The sequence below is a fragment of the Bos taurus genome, chromosome X (assembly GCF_002263795.3).
Source record: "Bos taurus isolate L1 Dominette 01449 registration number 42190680 breed Hereford chromosome X, ARS-UCD2.0, whole genome shotgun sequence".
Lineage (NCBI taxonomy): Eukaryota > Metazoa > Chordata > Mammalia > Artiodactyla > Bovidae > Bos > Bos taurus.
This window is the reverse complement of record NC_037357.1, coordinates 56,916,742-56,939,974: the sequence shown is the minus strand read 5'-3', so window position 1 is coordinate 56,939,974 and position 23,233 is coordinate 56,916,742. Positions and strand designations below refer to the sequence as shown.

General features: G+C 42.1%; 1 protein-coding gene and 1 non-coding gene across 4 annotated transcripts in view; one reads left to right on the top strand and one right to left on the bottom strand.

The window, feature by feature from the left end:
- Positions 1–23,233, top strand: part of COL4A6 (collagen type IV alpha 6 chain) — a 338,008-nt gene that overhangs the window by 200,058 nt on the left and 114,717 nt on the right. The window lies entirely within an intron of this gene.
- On the bottom strand, positions 1,572–1,678 carry LOC112445233 (U6 spliceosomal RNA). The gene has a single exon (XR_003033601.1). It is a non-coding gene; the product is annotated as a U6 spliceosomal RNA (small nuclear RNA).

Genomic DNA, 23,233 nt, shown 5'->3' with positions numbered 1-23,233 from the left:
TACCAAGTTGTTTTCATTATCAGCTGGCACCGTTCATGGAACATACTGCCCTATAGCCAGTGAATTAAATATCATTTCTGTCATATGAGGTCACAAATATATTTAGCTTGATCTGGAAAAAAAAAAAGATTTAGTTGTTTTGTCACCAAACCCATTTTTGCCAGTTGTACTTGCTAATATAATTAGATAACGTAAATTTATGAACTATGAATACAAAAGGAAGGCCACTGTTTCCACGTGAATGAAGTTCAGTTCTTTGGAAAGACTTGATAAAGAAAAGTTACTTTTAAAAACCTCTCTATTGTTAGGGGAAAAAAAACCATGAAGCTGGAAAGCAAATGGGATGTATTAGGGATGTAGTTTATGCAAGAAAGAGTCAGAAATTTCAGCCAAAGGACCCACGCTCAGAAAAAGCACCTTGCTTACGTCACATCACCAGATGGCTGAATGAATATGCATTTGTGTGTTTTAGGTTGAAATAAAGTGCTTAAGGACCATAAGTATAACTTTATATGATTCTTCACTCTAATCAATCAAGTACTTGTTATGCAAGAGAGTGTTATATATACAAGGGAGCTTCTACTATATGGCCAATGTATTGTGTTAAGTAGGACTTCCCGGGTGGCTCAGTTGTGAAGAATCCACCTGCCAATGCAGGAGATGGGGTGTGATCCCTGGGTTGAGAAGATCCCCTGGAGAAGGAAATGTCAACCCACTCCAGTATTCTTGCCTAGAGAATCCCATGGACAGAGCCTGGCACGCTATATTCCATGGGGTTGCAAAAGAGTCAGACACGACTTAGCGACTAAACAACAATTGTGTTAACTAATTTATATGCTCTGGGCTTGAAAGAAAGCTCAGTAGAGTCCATTTACCAGCTTTATTGGTGCAAGTTCGTAGTAGGCAGAATAATGCCCCCCCAAAGATGTCCACATCCTAATCCCTGGAACACGTGAACATGCTATGTTATATGCCAGGGGGAAATGAAGCTTGCAGATGGTAGTAATGTTGCTCATCAGTTGACCTTGAGATGGGAAGATTATCCTGGATTCCCTGGGATGTAATCACAAAGGTCTTTACAAGTGGAAGGAGGGAGGCTGAAGGGAGAATGTCAGAGTGATATGAGGTAAGAAAGACTTGACCCAAGTTGCTGGCTTTAAAGATAGAAGGAAGGGGCCATAAACAAAGGAATGCAGGCAGCATCTAGAATCTAGAAAGGCAAAGGAATGGATTTTACCCCAGAGCCTCCAGAAAGGAATACCATTCTGCCAACACTGATTTTAGCTCAGTGAGACATTTTCAAGACTTCTGACCCAGAATAATAAACTTGTGTTGATAAGCTACCAAGATTGTGGTAATTTGTTACAGCAGTAATAAGAAACTATTGTAGACATTGAGCTAAGTTGAAGACAAACAACAAATTGTATCCCCTAACCATCACCACCACCACCACCACCACCCCCCCTCCCTGTCCTGCAACTGTGCTTATAGGAAACCTAGTCCCTTCATAATTTCAAGTACCATAGACACAGAATTTATACTTAATATCTGGCTCTGGACTTAGAAGCACCATTTTTTTTAAACACTTCACAAATTTACGTGTCATCCTTGCTTGGAGGCCATGCTAGTCTTACCTGTATCACTCCAAATATAGTATAGGTACTACTGCAGTGAGCACAGAAGCACCATATTTACTAAGTTCCTACCATTTGCCAGGCAGTATGCTAAATTCTGGGCTTTCCTGTGGCTCAGTGGTAAAGAATCTGCCTGCAATGCTGGAGATGAAGGAGACATGGGTTTGATCCATGGGTTGGGAAGATCCCTTGGAGAAGGGCATGGCAACCCACTCCAACATTCTTGCCTGGAGAATCTCATGGAGAGAAGACCCTGGTGGGCTATAGTCCATGGGGTTGCAAAGTCAGACATGACTGAGCACACACTCATGCATGCTAAATGCTAAGGCCTCATTTGTAAAAATTATTTTTTAATGTATTTGGTGATGCTGGGTCTTCGCTGAAGCATGCAGGATCTTAGTTGCAGCATGTGGGATCTAGTTCCCTGACTAGGGATTGAGCCCAGGTCCCCTGCATTGGGAACAAGGAGTCTTGGCCACCACATCATCAAGGAAGTCCCCACTAAGGCCTCTTCGATGAACAGCATAAATAAAGGATCTTTGTGGAGCTCTCAGGCTATTTTCATTATGTCTTCCCATTTCAAAACCTATACTTAACAGGAAGGTGGTTCTCAACATCTTCCTGTTTCTTGACTGAGGAATACCTAGTTTTCTGTTCATTTGTAAAACAGAGTGTTTTGGGCCATTACAAACTCCACTCTTCCTCTAATCCTTTTTTTCAGATTGCTTTGGATTTGGAAGTCCAAAATCTCTTCTTTCACTCATTCACCCATCCTACAAAGTGACTTTCCTGTATTCTATTGTTACAGTCTTCCAACATAAAAATATCAGCAACAAAACAGTTATTTCCACCAAGGAAAGAGGATGAATCCTTCATGCTCCATCTTCCCACATGACTATGTTCATTGTGAGCTTTCCACTCCATTCAGGTGTTTTCCTCCATCCAAAATGGGGGACCTTATGAACCCCAAGTCTCTCCTATAGATAAGGTCCAGCTCATGCCTACTTTCAACAATAGCCTCCCCAGCCATAGCAGCTCACCTTTGCCTCTATAGTATGCAGTTCTGAGTCATACCCTTGTGCCCCAAATTACTGGTCATTTTGTCCTCTATTACATGTAGTATCTGTGTTTTATTGCCTTCCTTATTGGACACCCCTTCAATGGTTTCCCACTATCCTAAGAATAAGGTCCAAACTCTTCATCGTATAGCACTGTGAGTCATCATGATCTGATGGCCCTGTCTTCCTCTCCACATTCCAGCGCCATTCTCCACCCTTCCCCACCATCTGTCTTAGTCTTTTAAAGCTGCTATGGGCTTTCCTGGTGGCTTAGATGATAAACGGCTTCCCTCGTGGCTCAGCTAGTAAAAGAATCTACCTGCAATGCAGGAGACCTGGGTTCGATCCCTGGGTTGGGAAGATCCTCTGGAGAAGGGAAAGGCTACCCACTCCAGTGGCCTGGAGAATTCCACAGACTGTACAGTCCATGGGGTCACAAAGTGTCAGAATGACTGAGCAACTAAACTGAACTGAACTGAATCCCACTCATAAGGGCTCCACCTTCATGCCCAAATCACCTCCCAAAGGCCCCACCTCCAAATACCATCACACTGAGGAAGTAGGTTTCAACATATTAATTTGGCAAATACACAAACAGTTTATAGTACTATCCTCAGCAACCATTCTGATATTTTCAGTTCCTGCTAGATGGTAGTTATAATGATTGTTGTTGTTTAGTTGCTCAGTCATGTCTGGCTCTTTGAGACCCCATGGACTGTAGCCTGTCAGGCTCCTCTGTCCATGGGATTCTCCAAGCAAGAATACTGGAGTGAGTTGCCATTCCCTTCTCCAGGGAATTTTCCCAACCTGTGTCTCCTGCATTGCAGGTGGATTCTTTGCCATCTGAGCCACCAGAGAAGCCCTACAGTATACACACACACACACAAATACTAATTAAAAACAATGTTGGCATCTTTGTAGAGTCCAGTCAAAACATACCTTTGTTAAGTCTTAGGCAACTTATATATGAAGGAAGAAATGATGGCAGAGAATGTGCCCTGTGTTTGGGGATTCCCCCTGAACCTGGAATCCTGAAATTCACTCCCATTTCCTTTCCTATCATTTAAATGGTGTTGGTTAATACCATTTAGAAATTTTGCAGTGTTGTTTGTCTCAAGTACTACATAATTTTCTCCATATGAATTAATTGGATATTTTGTAAGATAAACAAGCTAGATATAATTGGCCCTATTGGATAGATCATGCTGTGTGTGCTAAGTTGCTTCAGTGATCTCCAACTCTGTGACACTATGGACTGTAGCCCACCAGGCTCCTCTGTCCATGGGATTCTCCAGGCAAGAATACTGGAGTGGGTTGCCATGCCCTCCTCTGAGGGCTCTTTCCTACCCAGGGATTGAACCCATGTCTGTTACATCTCCAGCATTGGCAGGAAGTTTCTTTATCACTAGTGCCACCTGGGAACATAGAGCGGTGACTCTTAAACTGAATGTGAAGCAGGATCACCCAGAGTGCTTGCCAAATTTGCTAATTCCCAAAGGCAAGCCCAATTCTGATTCTTTAGATCTAGCGTGTAGCCCAGGAATCTGTATTTTAAAGCTCCTCCCAAGTCATTCTGAAGCCTATTGGCCAGGCTAATAATAATATTAGCTACCATTCAATGATAATTACTGTTTGCCAGGCACTGATATGTTCTAAGAGGCCTTATAGAAAGCTACCATTATGTAATTTAATCTTTTCCACTAGTCTATGAGGAAGGTATTCATTTAATCCCTCATTTTGCAGATGAGAGAGCTGAGGCTAAGAGAGGTTAAGTAATTTTGCCTAGAGTCACACAGATAATAAATCACAGAGCCGCTCAATATTATTCTAATTCTAAAGCCCTCTTCTTTCCCTTAATTCCAGGCTACTTGCCTCCCCTAAGGCTTTCCTCATTTGTAGACTTCTGGTTCCTTGGTAGGTTCAGTGTGCACCTACCTCTCCAATCCTAATGAGAGTTACAATCTGTTGCCTTTAAAGGTGCTTTACAATTTAGTGACTAAGCAACAACAACAATGGGAAAAGCTCTGTCTTCCAACAGTTCTTTGTTCTGCATTTGTGCAAACCATGAGTGTCCAGGAAGAGGCCCCGTTTTTTTTTTTAATGGCATAAATATAGACATTTATTTACTTATTTATTTTTAAATTTTTTATTGTGGTAAAAGTCACATAATATAAAACATACTCTTTTAACCATATTTAACTGTACAATTCAGTGGCACTAAGGACATTCACATTGTTGTGCAACTCTTACCATCATCCATCTCCTGAGTTTTTCACTTGTCTAAACTGAAACTCTGTCCCCATTAAATACTAAATGCCTATTCCCCCTCCCCACCCCACCCCTGGCCCCTGGCATCTCCCAATATACTTTCTGACTCTGTGAATTCGACTGTTCTAGGTATTGCATTTAAGAGGAAGTCACTTATAGAATAAAAAAAATTATGTTCTTTCTGCCCTCCTCACATACCACATTAATTATCAGGTACAGAAGAAACTGCTGAAACTTCTGGCCCACTTGGCCTCTCTTCTCCTCCAAAACCAGGAAGCAGTACAGCAAGAGAAGAGCTTCATTTCTGAAGTTCAAGTGCTCTCTCTCATGTACCATTGTTGTTGTTGTTCAGTCGCTCAGTTGTGTCCAACTCTTTGCAACCCCGTGGACTGCAGCATGCCAGGCTTCTCTGTCCTTCACTATCTCCTGTAGTTTGCTCAAATTCATGTCCATTGAGTCAATGATGCCATCCAGCCATCTCATCCTCTGTCGTCCCCTTCTCCTCCAGCCCTCAATTTTTCCCAGCATCAGGGTCTTTTCCAATGAGTTGGCTCACGTACCATATGAAGTATATGAAGTGTGTTTGTCATTCAGTCATGTCTGACTCTTTGTGAGCCCATGGACTGCAGCCTGCAAAGCTCCTCTGTCTGTGGAATTCTCTAGGCAAGAACACTGGAGTGGGTTGTCATGTCCTTTTTCAGGGGATCTTCCCAACCCAGGGATCAAACTCAGGTCTCACACATTGCAGGCAGATTCCTTACCATCTGAGCCACCAGAGAAGCCCTCATGTACCATAGCCTGGGACAGAAGTTCAGCATGCTGCATATGAGTCCTGTGATAAGACAACCGTCAAAGGGTAGAATGTTTATGGAATGTGGATCAGGATATACAAACAAGAACTCTAATTTGGATTTGAGGTAAATACTGAGTGAACTCCCTTTATACTTGGGAACTCCTGTACACTTGATATTAGGAGGTCATACAGAGTCCCTCCATGAGCTCAATACAATAAATTCCTCTGCTGAAGGCTTTCTACTTACATCAGAAGCTGAGGTTGAATGTGTTTCACTTGGTAGTAGAGGTAGCTAGATGAGGGATTTGTCTACTGCACCCACCTCTGGCTTCTACCTTCTCTTACTTAAAAAAAAATGTCCTGGTAAACAGCAATCTGGACCCTTAAGTATGATACTAGAAGCAGAAGCTTGAAGGGTTCTCCATAAGTTGTTTTATTTCTACCAGGCAGGATCTAAGGTAAAGATGGCAAACAGTAGTTTCATGCCCACTCCATGTGTGAGAGTAGCTGCCTAGAACAATATAGTGAATAGAATTATGCGGCCACTGTTGGGTTCTGCAGGAAAGAGTGCCAGAATTGATTAGTGATGTCTGCCACGAACATTAAAGTTTGCCAGCAAATGATCTACTTTTTTGGCTTGGAGCTCTTGCTTGGGGCTATTAGCTCCTTAACCTGATTGTACACAAATCACAGGAAGCTTTTTAAAAAATACTGGCACCTGGAGTCCACCCCAGATTAATTAAATTAGATTTCTCTGGAGGTAAGATTCAGCTGTCCAAGCATCCAAGGTTGAGGACCACTGCTCTGTACCATCACAGATATACAGAAGACCTAACTCAGTAGTTCTCAAGTGTACTTTCTCCAACAAGGACATGCCAGGCTGGTTGCGTGAGAATTGTCTGAATAACTTGTTAAACTGGAGGTCCCTGGGACCAAATCCTCAGACTTTGAATGTGGAAGTACGGGGATAGGTCTCAAGAATTTGTATTTTTAAAAACTTCACGGTAGGAAGCTGATATGCAGCCAGGTTTGGAACCCACTGTCCTAAGCTCTTCTTTTATTTACTATTACTTATTAATTTTAATTGGAGGATAATTACTTTATAATATTGTGATGGTTTTTACCATACATCAATATGAATCAGCCATACATATACATGTGTCCCCCTCCATTCTGAACTCCCCTCCCACCTCCACCCCACCTCATGCCTCCAGGTTGTCACAGAGCACTGGTTTTGGGTGCCCTGAGTCATATATCAAACTCCCACTGGCTATATATTTTTACATATGGTAATGTATATGTTTCAATGCTATTCTCTCAAATCACCCCACCCTTTCCTTCTCCCACTGAGTCCAAAAGTCTGTTCTTGATGTCTGTGTCTCCTTCGCATGCTCTTCTTAATGCCTCAAATAAATGACAGCTCTGAGGAGAACCATGCACTCTAGGGCAGTGGCTTTCAACCCTGACTGCGCATCAGCATTTCCTGGGAAACTTGAGAATAAGAACAGTTGTTACTGTTGTTGTTGTTTAGTCACTAAGTCATGTCTGACTCTTTGCCTCCCTCTGGACTGTAGCCCACCAGACTCCTCTGTCCATAGGATTCTCCAGGCAAGAATACTGGAGTAGGTGGCCATGCCCTCTTCCAGGGGATCTCCACCACTCAGAGATCGAACCTGGGTCTCCTGCGTGGCAGGCAGATTCTTTACCACTGAGCCACCTTGGAAACCCTAGAGACACCAGTTCTTGAGTCTAACTCCAGATCAATTAAATCAGACTCTCTAGAGTAGAACTTGGATGGTTCTAATGTGTAGCTAACACCCTAAGAATAGCTGCTTTAAGAAGTAGGATGCAGGAACCTCATTTGGGAAGTTCATCAGGTAGATTTCATTTCTCTTTTGCTATGGATTTTGTCCCTGACTTAGTCTATTGCTTTGACTTGATGTTAGGTGGCAGAACCACTTCTGTTTCTCAAACCTTGTTTACCCACTAGAATCTATCATTTATTATGGTTATTTTGGTCTTATCGGTCTTCCTGAACTATGTAAACATTGGCTGCAGTGGCTGACTCATTTTTTTACACAAAGAGCTACTGTGTGTATCTGGATGTTTATAAAATGTAGATTCCAATATTTTCTACTTCCATTAAGAAAAGTTTATGAGGATCATTTTTAAAAATTTTTATTTAGATAATCAAATGAAAATTAGGGTAATTGATGCTTTTAAGAGATAGAGTCATTGTAAAGACAAAGTTGTGTTTCAAGTGAGAGGCCTTTGACGGCCCTCACTGTGAATTAGTAGGAGCAAAAAGATCAGTTTAACTTACCCATCCATGACTGGCTCTTGTAGGGGAGAAAAAGTTTTCCTTCATCCTCTTAGTGTCCTTGGCAGGGTCTAAATTACACTGAGAGAGAGACAGAGAAGCAGGGGAAAAGCATACAAATTACTTTAAGTTTTACATGATATGAGAACTTTTAGAGGGAACTGGAGACAACAAGAAGCAGTTACACTTGTGTTTTAGGCTAGGTTTGATGAAGAGTGGGCAGTTGTATAGAAATATGATAAATTAAGTGATGGCAAGAGTGAACGTTGACATTCTAGGAATCAGCGAACTAAAATGGACTGGATGGGTGAATTTAACTCGGATGACCATTATTTCTACTACTGTGGGTAGGAATCCCTTAGAAGAAATGGAGTAGCCATCACGGTCAACAAAAGAGTCTGAAATACAGTACTTAGATGCAATCTCAAAAATGACAGAATGATCTCTGTTCGTTTCCAAGGCAAACCATTCAATATCAGAGTAATCCAAGTCTATGCCCCAACCAGTAACATTGAAGAAGCTGAAGCTGAACGGTTCTATGAAGACATACAAGACTTTCTAGAACTAACACCCAAAAAAGGTGTCCTTTTCATTATAGGGGACTGGATTGCAAAAGTAGGAAGTCAAGAAACATCTGGGGTAACAGGCAAATTTGGCCTTGGAATTCGGAATGAAGCAGGGCAAAGGCTAATAGAGTTTTGCCAAGAGAACACACTGGTCATAGCAAACACCCTCTTCCAATAACACAAGAGAAGACTCTACACATGGACATCACCAGATGGTCAACACCAAAATCCGATTGATTATATTCTTTGCAGCCAAAGATGGAGAAGCTCTATACAGTCAGGAAAAACATGACTGGGAGCTGACTGTGACTTAGATCATGAACTCCTTATTTCCAAATTCAGACTTCAATTGAAGAAAGTAGGGAAAACCACTAGACCATTCAGGTATGACCTAAATCAAACCCCTTATGATTATACAGTGGAAGTGAGAAATAGATTTAAGGGACTAGATCTGATAGATAGAGTGCCTGATGAACTATGGATGGAGGTTCCTGACATTGTACAGGAGACAGGGATCAAGACAATCCCCATGGAAAAGAAATGCAAAAAACCAAAATGGCTGCCTAGGAGACCTTACAAATAGCTGTGAAAAAAAGAGAAACAAAGAGCAAAGGAGAAAAGGAAAGATATAAGCGTCTAAATGCAGAGTTTCAAAGAATAGCAAGGAGAGATAAGAAAGCCTTCCTCAGCGATCAGTGCAAAGAAATAGAGGAAAACAACAGAATGGGAAAGACTAGAGATCTCTTCAGGAAAATTAGAGACACCAAGGGAACATTTCATGCCAAGATGGGCTTGATAAAGGACAGAAATGGTATGGAACTAACAGAAGCAGAAGATATTAAGAAGAGGTGGCAAGAATACACAGAAGAACTGTACAAAAAAGATCTTCATGACCCAGATAATCATGATGATGTGATCACTCACCTAGAGCCAGACATCCTGGAATGTGAAGTCAAGTGGGCCTTAGAAAGTATCACTATGAACAAAGCTAGTGAAGGTGATGGAATTCCAGTTGAGCTATTTCAAATCCTGAAGATGATGCTGTGAAAGTGCTGCACTCAATATGCCAGCAAATTTGGAAAACTCAGCAGTGGCCACAGGACTGGAAAAGGTCAGTTTTCATTCCTATCCCAAAGAAAGGCAATGCCAAAGAATGCTCAAACTACTGCACAATTGTACTCATCTCACATGCTAGTAAAGTAATGCTCAAAATTCTCCAAGCCAGGCTTTAGCAATACGTGAACCATGAACTTCCAGATGTTCAAGCTTGTTTTAGAAAAGGCAGAGGAACCAGAGATCAAATTGCCAACATTTGCCAGGTCATCGAAAAAGTAAGAGAGTTCCAGAAAACCACCTATTTCTGCTTTATTGACTATGCCAAAGCCTTTGATTGTGTGGATCACAATTAACTGTGGAAAATTCTGAAAGAGATGGAAATACCAGACCACATGACCTGCCTCTTGAGAAACCTATATGCAGGTCAGGAAGCAACACTTAGAACTGGACATGGAACAACACACTGGTTCCAAATAGGAAAAGGAGTACATCAAGGCTGTATATTGTCACCCTGCTTATTTAATTTATATGCAGATTACATCATGAGAAACGCTGGACTGGAAGAAGCACAAGCTGGAATCAAGATTGCTGGGAGAAATATCAATAACCTCAGATATGCAGATGACACCACCCTTATGGCAGAAAGTGAAGAGGAACTAAAAAGCCTCTTGATGAAAGTGAAAGAGGAGAGTGAAAAAGTTGGCTTAAAGCTCAGCATTCAGTAAACTAAGATCATGGCATTTGGTCCCATCACTTCATGTGAAATAGATGGGGAAACTGTGGAACAGTGTCAGACTTTATTTTGGGGGGGGGGGGCTCCGAAATCACTGCAGATGATGATTATAGCCATGAAATGAAAAGATGCTTACTCCTTGGAAGGAAAGTTATGACCAACCTAGATAGCATATTCAAAAGCAGAGACATTACTTTGCCAACAAAGGTCCATCTAGTCAAGGCTATGGTTTTTCCAGCGGTCATGTATGGATGTGAGAGTTGGACTGTGAAGAAAGCTGAGCGCTGAAGAATTGATGCTTTTGAACTGTGGTGTTGGAGAAGACTCTTGAGAGTCCCTTGGACTGCAAGGAGATCCAACCAGTCCATTCTAAAGGAGATCAGTCCTGGGTGTTCATTGGAAGGACTGATGCTAAAGCTGAAACTCCAATACTTTGGCCACCTCATGCAAAGAGTTGACTCGTTGGAAAAGACCCTGATGCTGGGAGGGATTGGGGGAAGGAGGAGAAGGGGACAATAGAGGATGAGATGGCTGGATGGCATCACGGACTCAATGGACATGAGCTGAGTGAACTCTGGGAGTTGATGATGGACAAGGAGGCCTGGCGTGCTGCAATTCATGGGGTTGCAAAGAGTTGGACACGAGTGAGCGACTGAACTGAACTGAACTGAAGAAGTATGAGGTAAGTGTAATAAACTGGGGAACACTTAGCAAGGCCTGTTTGTTCAGATTTTTCTTGGCATCTCTTTGTCTTTGAAAGACAAGGATGCTCCTTTCCTCTAGGTATGGGGAGGTCATCTCTCACATGAGGGTTTTACGACCTGTTTCAGGGGAGAAGGGTAGGGGAAGGTCAGAGTGACCTTCCTACATCTGCTGTTGTCTCAGATTCCTTCAGCTTAAAATATTCATTATGCCGAGCTTCCATATTTGAGGGGTAGCATGCCCTGTACCCCATCACCCGGTTGGTCCTTTCTGAAGCAAATGGAATCTCTCTGATTTCTTTTTTTAGAAGCTAGACAACCATAGATAGAGCCAGTCTAGCAGGGATGATCACACCAGACTTGGTAAGCTTTTCAGAATACAGTAGGACTCCTTTTATTCCTCAAAATGCATTTTTGAAAAATTCCATCTATTTCCCCACTTAGGCTTGACTTTGCATCATTAGTGATTAATATACTTGGTTTAAACCTTTCCTCATCAGATCCATGGAGAAGGCAATGACAACCCACTCCAGTACTCTTGCCTGGAAAATCCCATGCACAGAGGAGCCTGGTGGGCTGCGGTCCATGGGGTCGCTGAGTCAGACATGACTGAGCGACTTCACTTTGCCTTTTCACTTTCGTGCATTGGAGAAGGAAATGGGAACCCACTCCAATGTTCTTGCCTGGAGAATCCCAGGGACGGCCGAGCCTGGTGGGCTGCCGTCTATGGGGTCGCACAGAGTCGGACACGACTGAAGCAACTTAGCAGCAGCAGCAGCAGATCCATGTTTTCAAGTATAAACAGGGCTAACCCATTAAGTCCCCAATACCTCCAATGTGTACTGTCAGGAAGGAAGAGCCATGATTATCTTGGTGAAGAAATGATACATAAAAGAGAGGTTAAAAGGACCTCACATGGGGTTCCCTGCTGGCTCAGATGGTAAAGAGTCTGCCTACAATGCAGGAGACCTAGGTTTGATTCCTGGGTCAGGAGGGATGATCCCCTGGAGAAGGAAATGGCAACCCCTCCAGTATTCTTGCCTGAAGAATTCCATGGACAGAGGAGCCTGGCGGGCTGCAAAGAGGTCACAAAGGGAGCCTAAGGCTTTGAGGACTAACTCCTCTTTAATGCAAGTTGTTTTTTCCTGCGCTTCTCATTTTAGGAATTCCTTGCAGCGGTAACCTGTTTTAAAAACCAATATGAGTCCTTCAAAGGGATGTTGGGCCCTTACCGCTTAAGAATAAGGGTATAGAGTCCTTCCGGGGGTGGGGGCATGGGGAATGAGACAGGCCTAGGACCTGGGACCCTTGGCTGTAGTGCTGCAATGCTTGCAACTGAACACACATTTCCTCCAGCAACAAAATACAAGGAAACTATGTTGTTGTTTGTGTGTTGTTTAGTCCCTAAGTTGTATCTGACTCTTTGTAACCCCAGGAGCTCACCAGGCTCCTCTGTCCATGGGATTTCCCAGGCAAAAATACTGGAGTGGGTTGCCATTTCCTTCTCCAGGGGATCTTCCTGACCCAAGGGTCAAACCCATGTCTCCTGCACCCCCTGCATTGGCAGGAGGATTCTTTAAGCCCACAAAGAAACTAAATGGGAGTAAAAATAACTGCATGTATGCACAGTTAGGGTAAATTCTGGACAAAACATAGAAAGAGACCAGAAACACCCAACTGCCACTTTTGAGGAGCCTGGAGCAAAAGCAAGGGGTCAGGAGCAAAAGCAGGGTACTGTGCATGCCCCCTGCACAAAACACCAGCTAAGGGGTGAGCAAATCACCTAAGCCACCCTTCCAACCTGACCCTTGAACATACCCCTACCCTCATCCCATATAAGGAACAAGCTTTCCCCCCATCCTCAGGGAGCAAGCAAGCAAGAGAACCTGCTATTTCTTCTCAGTCCCCTCCTGCTGCAGCAGGGGCCCAATAAAACCTTGCCTGAAAAAAGAAAACTGACGTGAGTCCTTTGAGAAACAGTGTGCTGGGACCCAGCCATCGCTGTAGCCCCAGCACCTGGTTCAGGGTAGTTGAGGGAATGGTAGCCAATGAAAATCTACCATCGCAGAACTACCATGGGAGGTTTTGGATCCAGCCTTGGACCCAGCCAAATGAGTCCCAACAGCCAAACTTTTGGAGGACAGCCTAATAGTCCTTGTAAACAAGACCATTTCCTTTCCCCTCTGCCCATGGAACAGGACCCAGTAAATCCCTCACTGGTACAGTATCCCCATCCATGTGCTCAGAGAATAGACCATTGTATTTTTGCCAAGAGCTGGCTATCCAGTGAATAATCTGTTCCTATACATTTACACTCAGTGCGGAGTATCCTAGGACATGTTTATACTCAAGAAAGGTTAGTGTTAACATTGTGTCAAGGGATTAATCTCTTTTAATTGCATATGTCAAGAATAAACCCCCTTCTTTGGGGCCTAGATGTATGACTTTGCTAAATATTTATAGATAACTTGGAATGTTTACTCTTCATTCTGGAGCTAGGTATTTACTTGCACAATTGCATACTCTTCCCCAACCTCCTACCCCATTCAGTGTTCTCCTGATGTTTTCTCTCTATAAGGAGCAACAGGGAGATAATGGGCATACCTGGCTACTGGAATAGAGCTACTGATGTTGGGGGGAGCTGACCCCAAGCTAGTAGTGTAACCAGAAAAATACTATAGGTATATTACCAGGATCATGGAATGAGGAGAGGCCTCAGAATCAGGAATCCTGGATTCTAGTCCCCAGTCTGCTATCAATTAGCTGTTTGACCTTTGCTGGGCCTCAGTTTCCTCATCAAGAAAACAAAAGAGATGAATTTGAATTTTTAAAATTTCTTCCAGCTCTGAATCATCATGGAAATGCTCTCTAAGCCATTTTGAAAGCCCTACCCACTCCAGGTGTGATACTCAGGCCCTCTGGAGCAGAGCCATTCTATAGTACTTTCTGCCATGATGGAAATGTCTAATAAGGTAGCCTCTTCAGTTCAGTTCACTTCAGTTCAATCGCTCAGTCATGTCTGACTCTCTGCGACCCCATGGACTGCAACACTCCAGGCCTCCCTGTCCATCACCAACTCCCAGAGTTTACCCAAATTCATGTCCATTGAGTCAGTGATGCCATCCAACCATCTCATCCTCTGTTGTCCCCTTCTCCTGCCCTCAATCTTTCCCAGCATCAAGGTCTTTTCAAATGAGTCAGCTCTTCGCATCAGGTGGCCAAAGTATTGGAGTTTCAGCTTCAACAGCCCAGGACTGATCTCCTTTAGGATGGACTGGTTGGATCTCCTTGCAATCAAAGGGACTCTCAAGAGTCTTCTCCAACACCACAGTTCAGAAGCATCAATTCTTCAGTGCTCAGCTTTCTTTGTACTCCAACTCTCACATCCATACATGGCCACTGGAAAAAACATAGCCTTGACTAGACAGACCTTTGTTGGCAAAGTAATGTCTCCGCTTTTTAATATGCTATCTAGGTTGGTCATAATTTTCCTTCCAAGGAGTAAGTGTCTTTTAATTTCATAGCTGCAATCACCATCTGCAGTGATTTTGGTGCCCAGAAAAATAAAGTCAGCCGTGGTTTCCAATGTTTCCCCATCTATTTGCCATGAAGTGATGGGACCGGATGCCATGATCATAGTTTTCTGAATGTTGAGCATTTAGCCAACTTTTTCACTCTCCTCTTTCACTTTCATCAAAAGCCTCTTTAGTTCTTCTTCACTTTCTGCCATAAGGGTGGTGTCATCTGTATATCTGAAATTACTGATATTTCTCCCAGCAGTCTTGATTCCAGCTTGTGCTTCATCCAGCCCAGTGTTTCTCATGATGTACTCTGCATAGAAGTTAAATAAGCAGGGTGAAAATACACAGCCTTGACATACTCCTTTTCCTATTTGGAACCAGTCTCTTGTTCCATGTCCAGTTCTAACTGTTGCTTCCTGACCTGCATACAGATTTCTCAAGAGGCAGGTCAGGTGGTCTGGTATTCCCATCTCTTTCAGAATTTTTCACAGTTTATTGTGATCTACACAGTCAAAGGCTTTGGCATAATCAATAAAGCAGAAATAGATGTTTTTCAGGAACTCTCTTGCTTTTTTGATGATCCAGCGGATGTTGGAAATTTGATCTCTGGTTCCTCTGCCTTTTCTAAAACCAGCTTGAACATCTGGAAGTTCACAGTTCACGTATTGCTGAAGCCTGGCTTGGAGAATTTTGAGCATTACTTTGCTAGAATTTGAGATTAGACCAGTTGTGTGGTAGTTTTAGCGTCCTTTGGCATTGCCTTTCTTTGGGATTGGAATGAAAACTGACCTTTTCCAGTGCTGTGGCCACTGCTGAGTTTTCCAAATTGCTGGCATATTGAGTGCAGCACTTTCACAGCATCATCTTTTAGGATTTGAAATAGCCCAACTGGAATTCCATCACCTTCACTAGCTTTGTTCATAGTGATGCTTCCTAAGGCCCACTTGACTTCACATTCCAGGATGTCTGGCTCTAGGTGAATGATCACATCATCATGGTTATCTGGGTCATGAAGATTTTTTTTGTATAGTTCTTCTGTGTATTCTTGCCACCTCTTCTTATTATCTTCTGCTTCCTTTAGGTCCATACCATTTCTGCCCTTTATTGAGCCCATCTTTGCATGAAATGTTGCCTTGGTATCTCTAGTTTTCATGAAGAGATCTCTAGTCTTTCCCATTCTATTGTTTTCCTCTGTTTCTTTGCACTGATCACTGAGGAAGGTTTTCTTATCTCTCTTTGCTATTCTTTGGAACTCTGCATTCAAATGGGTACATCTTTCCTTTTCTCCTTTGCTTTTTGCTTCTCTTCTTTTCACAGCGATTTGTAAGGCCTCCTCACACAGCCATTTTACTTTTTTGCATTTCTTTTTCTTGGGGATGATCTTGCTCCCTGTGTCCTGTACAATGTCACAAACCTCCATACATTGTTCATCAGGCACTCTATCAGATCTAGTCCTTTAAATCTAATTCTCACTTCTACTGTATAGTTGTAAGGGATTTGATTTAGGTCATGCCTGAATGGTCTAGTGGTTTTCCCTACTTTGTTCAATTTAAGTCTGAATTTGGAAATAAGGAGTTCATGATTTGAGCCACAGTCAGCTCCTGGTCTTGTTTTTGCTGAATGTATAGAGCTTCTCTATCTTTGGCTGCAAAGAATATAATCAATCTGATTTTGGTGTTGGCCATCTGGTAATGTCCATGTGTAGAGTCTTCTCTTGTGTAAGAGAAACCCAAGTAAGACAGTAGGCATTGAGAGAGGGCATCAGAGGGCAGACAGACTGAAACCACAATCACAGAAAAGTAGCCAATCTGATCACATGGACCGCAGCCTTGTCTAACTCAATGAATCTAACTCAATGAAAGGTAGCCTCTAGCTACATATAACTATGGAGCATCTGAAATATGGCTAATGTGGCTGAGGGACTGAGTTTTAAATCTTATTTTATTAAGTGTAATAGCCACATGTGATTAGTAGCTACCATATAGGGCAGCAGAATGCCAGACAATTAGCGGTAGTATTGGCTTGCTTCTTACAGAAGGCCATTATCTGCGCTAATGATGGCTTCTAATTTAGAGAAGATTAAAGAAGTGGTTGGTAAACACTGCTCAGTTGGAATGCTCTTTCTTTGATGTAGAAGGTGGGATACAATCAAATATCCTTAGATGTGTTGAGATTTTCAAAATGTACAACTCCTGAGTTCTTATTAGTTCCACTAAAAAGTGGCAAGCCATTGAACTAATTTCCTCTTTTTTTCTGTCTGAAATGTTAATATGCTTTTAGCTGCACTTTGTTAAGCTGGGGAAACAATATGAGAGTAGGGCATTCTGAGACATCACAGCAGACTGCCCAGAATCAACTTTCATCATTTCACATTAAACATTTTTTATATCAAAAAAGTGCTTGCTTGCTTAATTCTCAAAGTGTTTCTCTGCCATTTAATAGTTCACTGTTCTATGTTTCATAGCCATGGCTGCAGACAGTTAGTCATCTGTCTGAATTAAAAACAGTGGCAGCTCTGCTTTGTACAACTTATCAAGTTGAAAACCAGCTATGGCTGTTCTTGGACTTGTCTTTCATGCTTCCAAATTTACAATATTTGTCTCTATATAGCAAATAATATCAAATATTAGTATTAACTATTGCTAAAACTACTATTAGGAGTAGTAATAACTAAGTAATAATAAATGTTAATAAGAAAGTAAAAATTTACTCTCATTGTTCTTATAGAGCAAATAGCATTCATGATAAGTCTTGGGGATATTTGAAAAAACACTAAACTCCAGTTCCATGGACTAGTTAGAATAGAGGTTTCTAACAAATATGATCCAGTTGCCCAAGTGATATTATCTGTGCCAGGGTTGGTAAATCCATGGCCTGAAAGCTAGCATTTCCCACCTTTGTCTTTGGCTTTCTTTCCTGCTGAACTTGAATCTAGTCTCAGAATTCTTCTCAACAGTGTTCTAGGCAGCCAGTATCAAGCAATCAAGGCAATTAGATGGCAACATTTAAGGTGAAATTTATTTTCCCTCTCTAGTTTTTGCCATGTGGACATGATCAATTTGCAAGAAACAAAATACAGTAAAATACACACTCTAGAGCTGAAAGGACCCCTAAGGAGCATGCCATCTAATCCCTTGATTTTGTAGATGAGAAGACTGAGGCTGAAAGAGGTGAGGGGTGGTAAATAAGGTTAATAAAGTCAGTTGGTGGCAAAAATGGGACTAGGTCCCAGCCTCCTGACTCAGACAGATTCAGCAAGACATGGCCTCCAGCCTACCATGTGGTAATTGTACTTTGGATATTTGGTACAAGATTATCATCATTCTTGAGTTTACTAGAAGTGATATCTACTTTCCTGGACATGTGAGACTGGAGAGGCCTGCCTATTAAACTGGGCCCATCCATTGATTTGTGTGGTAGCCACATCCAAACAGATTATTTGGTTTATTTTCCCATGATTCAGACTTACATGTTTTCCAGACATCTATGTCCAGTGCCACCTGATTGCAAGAAAGAGGTAGTAGCCCATTAATTGAAATGACCAACCCTAGCTTAGCAAAATCTATGGGCATGTTTAGTTCTGATCAACTAATACAATCTTTATTTTTATCATGAGCAAATTCCTGTATGTTTGCCTTTGTTAATGGGTTGCTCTCCACCTAATAATTTGCTCCTCTTACTATGTCCTCAGTAGGCGTTGTTCTTATGCGAAAACTGTGTTCATTAAGTTTTAATAACACTGATATTGTTAGGCTGTGTCGAAGAGTTGAACTCTCACATTTTAAATAGAGAGGAGTGAAACCTGCTATTCTAATCAGAGGCGGTAGCAGGAACCTGGGAGTCTTGGTTATTCATTCTTTATTATTTTTATTTTATTGAAGTGCAGTTAATGTACAATATTGTGCCAGTTTTGGGTGTATAGCAAAGGGGTTCAGCTATATATTCATATATATATGTAAATATATGTATATATGCACATATATGTATACATATATAGTCTATTCCAGATTCTTTTTCATTATAGATTATTATAAGACATTGATATAGTTCCCTGTATTATACAGCAAATCCTTGTTGTTTATTTTATATATAGTGGTGTGTATCTTTTAATCCCATACTCCTAATTTATCCCTCCCCCTTTTCCCTTTAACTCTTCTGCTTCTGTTAGGTTCTTACTGTTTCCATCCTTCATTGTGCCCATCTTTGCATGAAATGTTCCCTTGGTATCTCTAATTTTCTCCTCTAGTCTTTCCCATTCTATTGTTTTCCTCCATTTCTTTGCATTATTCAATTAAGAAGGCTTTCTTATCTCTCTTTGCTCTTCTTTGGAACTCTGCATTCAGTTGGGTATATCTTTCCCTTTCTCCTTTGCCTTTTGCTTCTCTTCTTAATGACCCAGATAACCAAGATCTTAATCACCCAGATAATTGCAATGGTGGGGTCACTCGTCTAGAGCCAGACATCCTAGAGTGTGAAGTCAAGTGGGCTTTAGGAAGCATTACTAAGAACAAAGCTAGTGGAGGTGATGGAATTCCAGCTAAGCTATTTAAAACCCTAAAATGATGCTGTTAAAGTGTTGCGCTCAATATGCCTGCAAATTTGGAAAACTCAGCAGTGGCCACAGAATAGGAAAAGGTCAGTTTTCATTCCAGTCCCAAAGAAGGGTAATGCCAAAGAATATTCATTCAAACTACTGTATAACTGCACTCATTTGACATACTAGTAAGGTAATACTCAAAATCCTTTGAGCTAGGCTTCAACAATAAGTGAACCAAGAACTTCCACATGTACAAGCTGGATTTAGAAAAGGCAATGGAACCAGAGATCAAATCACCAACATCTATTGAATCATAGAAAAAGCAAGGGAATTCCAGAAAAACCTCTACTTCTGCTTCATTGACTACACTAAAGCCTTTGACTGTGTGGGTCACAACAAACTGTGGAAAATTCTTCAAGAGATGGGAATACCAGACTACCTGACCCGCCTCCTGAAAAACCTGTATGCAGGTCAAGAAGCAACAGTTGGAACCAGCCATGGAACAATGGACTAGTTCCTAATTGGGAAAGGAGTATGTCAATGCTGTATATTGTCACGCTGCTTGTTTATTTTATATGCAGATTACACCATGCAAGATGCTGGGCTGGATAAAGCACAAGCTGGAATCAAAATTGCCAGGAGAAATATCAATAACCTCAGATATGCAGATGATACCACTCTTATGGCAGAAAGTGAAGAGTAACTAAAGAGCCTCTTGATGAGAGTGAAAGAAGAGAGTGAAAAAGCTGGCTTAAAACTGAACATTCAGAAAACTAAGATCATGACATCCAATCCCATCACTTCATGGCAAGTAGATGAGGAAAAAATGGAAATAGTGGCTGACTTTATTTTTGGGGGCTCCAAAATCACTGCAGATGGTGACTGCAGCTATGAAATTAAAAGACACTTGCTCCTTGGAAGAAAAGCTATGACCAACCTAAACAGCATATTAAAAAGAAGACACATTACTTTGTTGACAAATATCCATCTTGTCAAAGCTAGTTTTCCCAGTAGTCATGTATGGATGGGAGAGTTGGACCATAAAGAAGGCTGGGTGCCAAAGAATTCATGCATTTGAATTATGGTGCCAGAGAAGACTCTTGAGAGTCCCCTGGACAGCAAGGAGATCAAACCAGTCAATCCTAAAGGAAATCAACCCTCAATATTCATTGCAAAGACTGATGCTGAAACTGAATCTCCACTACTTTGACCACCTGATGTGAAGAGCTGACTCATTGGAAAAGACCCTGATGCTGGGAAAAATTGAGGGCAGGAAGAGAAGGGGGTGACAGAGGATGAGATGGTTGGGTGGCATCAGTGACTCAATGGACATGGGTTTGAGCATACTCTGGGAGACAGTGAAGGACAGGGAATCCTGGTGTGCTGCAGTCCATGGGGTCACAGAGAGTCAGACAAAACTTAGCAACTGAACAGCAGCAACAACCCCTTCCCCTTTGGAGTTACCCCTTCTTTAGATTGTAGGCTACAGTCCACAGGGTCGCAAAGAGTCAGACACGACTGAGCGACTTCACTTTCTTTCTTTCTTTTAGATTGTCTTTATGATCTAAATGATTCTTTAGATTGGCAATGTTAAATGATTTGCAGAGTGAGAATCACATTTATTATTTATTAAGTAGTATAATGACTATAAATGAACAATCAGGAGAAGGGTATAATTGTGGTTAATGGCATTATCATTTAACTGCCAGGTGCATCTGTTTCTAAACAAATATTCGGTGCCTCTGGGTAGAAGGTGTGTTTATATCCTAAAGTTTCCCCCGCTATTGAACATTCCCACTAAACCACAAGTTGTATCAGAGAGTTTACTCTGGTTCCTTTTTTTTTTTTTTTTTTAGCACTTTGTTGTGTCTTAAAGATCCCATACTTGTTTTTGCAATTAGTTGCTTGTGATCCTTTCAATTAGTTGTTTTTCAGTTTGTTGATTATAATCCTTATAATCCTCTCAGTAAAGCAAATTTCAGTGTCTGAAGCTTCTCAGCTCTTCTGAAGGCACAAGTAAGAGAGGCCTGATCCCTAGTTTCCACAGGAAGACACACCTTCTACTAGTAACTTATAATTTTCTTTACAAGATTGGTTTGTGGTACTTACCTGGTGGTCCAATGGTTAACACTTGGTGCTGCCAATGCAGGGGGCATGGGTTCAATCCCTGGTTGTGGAACTAAGATCCCACACACTATGTGTTGCAGCCAAAGGATTAAAATATACCAAAAAAAAAAAAAAAGATTGGTTTGGCTTGGTTCCTGCCATACCCTGGGTCTAGTGGAAAACAGGCCAGACACTCAGGCTTTCTTGGCAGAGAAGAATGTCAGTGTCCTCTACAACAGTGCAAACGTGGGAAAGAGAAAGTTGTAAAAATTTGGGCCTTTTTCATTTATCCGGGCTTCCCTGGTGGCTAAGAGGTTAAAGCATCTGCCTGCAATGCGGGAGACCTGGGTTCAATCCCTGGGTCAGGAATATCTATCCCCTGGAGAAGGAAATGGCAACCCACTCCAGTATTCTTGCCTGGAGAATCCCATGGACAGAGGAGCCTGGTGGGCTACAGTCCATGGGGTCGCAAAGAGTCGGACACGACTGAGCGACTTCACTTTCACTTTTCACTTTCCTCTTTCAGTAAGACCCCATAGCTCACCCATAATGAGCTCTATTCCAACTGTACCGCAGACTATCTCCTCTGAGATGTTCACTCCTAAGATTTTACTTCTCCCAGGGATATTTAGCCTCAAAGAGGTCCCTCCCGAAGAGTATATGTAGTAGAAGTCTACACTCAAAAAAACGAAAGTCTCACTGCCAACATTACCTCCTTCAGCTTTTGCCAGATCATTCTTCTTTCTCATCTTGCTGTCACCACCAGCCTCATTTTCACCTGGAATCAGATACCTTCCAATCAATAAAGAGGGAAGTTATCTCACATGCTTTAGACTTGTCTGGTGGCTCAGATGGTAAAGAGTCTGCCTGCAACATGGGAGACCCAGGTTTGATCCCTGGGTCAGGAAGATCCCCTAGAGAAGGACATGGCAACCCACTCCAGTGTTCTTGCCTAGAGAATTGCACAGACAGAGGAGCCTGGTGGGCTACAGTCCATGGGTTTGCAAAGAGTCAGACACGACTGAGCAAATAATACATCTCATCACACACCAGGATCCACCCATTTTACTCAGATCATTAACTCCTTGCACATTACTCAAGGCCTGGTATCAGAGCTTTTCCTGTGTTATTCACATAGAGAACAAAACCTGTATAATGGTGAGCTTTCCAATTATAATTTATAAAACCCTGACATTTGTCTCTATGTTACTGATAGAATTTGAATGAAGCAGGTCCCCTGTTGTAAAGGTCTGGGTTTAAGGTTATCACAATCTCTACTTCTACTCCTCTTACCTCCTTAGAGTGTGAGTTACTCTTAGCCTCAAAACATTCAACCCTGAGATATCTGCAGAGTCCACATCTTTGCTCATATAGCAAATCATAGTTGGGGAAGAATCCTTTGTTAGCTTAGGACCTCTGTAAAGCAGACTCCAATATGACATTAGAAATTCTCCAGGTTGGTCTTCCCAGGTGGCATAGTGGTTAAGAATCCACCTGCCAATGCAGGAGATGTAAGACATGTGCCTTCAATCCCTGGGATGGGAAGATCCCCTGGAGAAGGAAACAGCAACCCACTCAAGTATTTTTGCCTGGAAAATTCCATGGACAGAGGGGCCTGGTGGGTTACAGTCCATGGGTTTGCAAAGAGTCAGACACAACTGAGCGACCGAGCACGCACACATGCAAGAGGTTTATTGAGTTGGGTGCCCGTGAGGAAAAAAGGAAAGGGACCCAAAGAAAGTAGGGGCTGTCAGATCACAGTGCAGGGCTGACCCTTGTGAAAGAGAGAGGGGAGGAAAGAGGATTGGACCAGTAGAATCTCAGATTACAGGACAGTCCTGAGAGTGTTTCAGCCAAGTCAGTAGGGAGTTTTCAAGCCAAAGCTGCCCATTGGAGAGGAGTCCTCTGTCTCACAGGAAGTGTGTGCTCAGTCAAAGAGT